This window comes from Acomys russatus, chromosome 3, assembly GCF_903995435.1.
Source record: "Acomys russatus chromosome 3, mAcoRus1.1, whole genome shotgun sequence".
Lineage (NCBI taxonomy): Eukaryota > Metazoa > Chordata > Mammalia > Rodentia > Muridae > Acomys > Acomys russatus.
In genome coordinates this window covers 22483317-22485822 of record NC_067139.1, presented here as the reverse complement: position 1 = coordinate 22485822, position 2506 = coordinate 22483317, and the positions used below count along the sequence as shown (strand labels likewise).

At 42.1% G+C, this 2506-nt stretch overlaps 1 non-coding gene across 1 annotated transcript; it reads right to left on the bottom strand.

Annotated features, from left to right (window-relative positions):
- Positions 1-2000: 2000 nt before the first annotated feature.
- On the bottom strand, positions 2001-2164 carry LOC127187268 (U1 spliceosomal RNA). The gene has a single exon (XR_007830429.1). It is a non-coding gene; the product is annotated as a U1 spliceosomal RNA (small nuclear RNA).
- Between the last annotated feature and the right edge of the window lie 342 nt (positions 2165-2506).

The following is a 2506-nucleotide window of genomic DNA, read 5'->3' as shown; positions in this document are numbered from 1 at the left end:
ACATAATATCATGTACTGAGTGTTAGATATTATCCAGTGTTTCAGGAATCTACTGGGGGTCTATAACGTACCTCTGATGAAAAATGGCATCGCTATGGATTAGTTTAATTCACCTTACCATCTTCTCTCAACTTGTAGCAATGTATGACTGGATTGTTCACACAACACTGACGCTGTTCATTTAGCAAGGCCTCCTAATGTTCTGTACTGGACTTGCCAACCTGCCATATCTACATTCTCTTGAACAAAGCAAGTCATAGGCTAGGGGAAAAAATCCAAGGCTATGTAAATCAGACAGCTCTTAAAGCAGCCATGAAACCAAATTGAAAGGGTTGTAGCAACAGGATGGGACAGAGAAGTGAAACCATTTGTCTAGTCTACTGATGCTGACATTTGCAGATTGGTCTTCAGGCTTTTAAACCATTCCTCTCCACAATTGTTTCTAAAACTGCAGTCCACAGGCACTTGGGAGGCTCTTCATGGTTTTGGTAACAATCTTAAAATGGATGTTTGTAGTTTTGAAAGATGGAGTTTCTGTTTTGCAATGGCATTGCTCAATTCCAGGCATCTTCAGAAAGCATTTTTTCTGAGCTTGAATTGTTCCCAGGGGGAGACATAAGACAAAGGTTTGCTTATGGTGGACTGTGACCTCGGGGAGAAGAAAGGGGAGAACTCAATGCAAGTGTAACTTGTCTGAAAAATGTGGAAGCTTGAAAAAAGTGGTTATCTCCCAGAATCTTATGAAAGAACTTTTGAAAAAATCTAGGAGACAAGGAAACTTAAGGGGGATACCCACAGGTGGTAGCCTCCCTGTTGCTGTATGGAACATATGGATGTATACATCAAGCTCTTAAAATATGCCCTGCCAAGATATCATAGACCATCACAGCTCGAGATGGGATGGGAGGGCAGCTGAGTGATGCAACCTGGAAGACTGGAGAGCTTTTAGGTCCACCAAAGTCTCGTCAAACTAAGATGCAGATCTAGGAGAACTTGGGAGGGGACTGAACACATTCTATCATCTACCACTCAGATCCATCCACAACACTGCCACTTCAATACTTCTCACAGTAGTGATGCTGACCAGGATCAATCTCTACAAGGATTACCCGCACACAGTTGGGAGAACAAGACGATGACCTCTTGTAATGTTTCATCCTGTTATTGACTTTAGGCCTCTTCTATGACCCTTTCCAATTTTCCTGAACAGAAGCAGAGCTTGGACTCAACTAAGTTACTTCCTGAGGTGACTTCTTCTTTCCCACCACCTTACTTTTGTCATTTATTTAGTCACAGGCGTTGCAACTACTGCTTTGCCATTCAACAAGCACAGAAGTATCAAGGTATATGAGATGTTTTCAAACATGTTCTGCTGCCTCCGTGATACAATATCAATTTTAGCTCTTCCTCCTAGTAAAAATAAATTAGTCTTACCAGTTAACTAGACTCTTTCTTTGCTTTCTCTTCATGAGAAACTTGATGTATAAGGGGGTAGTCATAATGTCTAAACCAATGGAATCAAGTAAGCTATTGTTCCTCAAGTAAGTCCTTATTCCACTCTGTACCATTATTATTCATTCATGTTCATATTCCCTGTTCAATAAAAGGGACCTAGTATTCTGAGACATCATTTGAAGTATCTTATCCCAAAGCATCAGGTGTGCTGAAAGACCACAGGCAGTAATGCTGAGAGGAACTCTGGGAGGAAAAGGCAAACATATCAAGTTTTATCACTCAAAAGAAAGAAAACAATTCACTTTTCTTCTCAATCTAAAGGGATTTGAGAACCTGGAAAATGGCCCCCATGGATAAGAGTACTTGTGTCATTTTCAAAGGACTTTGATTTGGTCCCCAGAACCCATGTCTGGCATCTCACAACCTCCTATAAATCCAGTTTCAGGGAATCTGATACTCTCTTTTGGCATCTGCAGGAACCCATAAGCACATGCACACACAACACACTAAAGTAAATTTGAAAATTAGTTCTTTTTTCCCCCCCCCAGGGGAGAGCGCAAACACAGTCCCCCACTACCACAAATTATGCAATCCAGCTTCCCAAATTTGGGGAAATCGCAGGGGTCAGCACATCCGGAGTGCAATGGATAAGCCTCACCCTGGGAAAACCACCTTCGTGATCATGGTATCTCCCCTGCCAGGTAAGTATTAAAAATCTAATTCTTTAAACATGTATTTATTTTTCTCTCATACGTTACATTCCACATATAGTTTCACCTCCATTTTCTCTGTCTCACTGCCCCTCTCTCTCCCCCAGATCTCCCCTCTTCTTTCTTTTTCTCCTCCTCCTCTTCTTCCTCCTCTTTCTCCATTGTGCTTCAAAGAAGGCCAGGCCTCCAAAGGATATCGACCAACATGGCATTTAAAGTTGCAATACGACCAGGCACAAATCCTCATATTGAGGCTGGAAAAGGCAACCCAGTAGGAGGAAAGGGGTCCCCAAAGCAGGCAAAAGAATCAGATATAGCCCCCATTCTCACTGTTAGGAGTC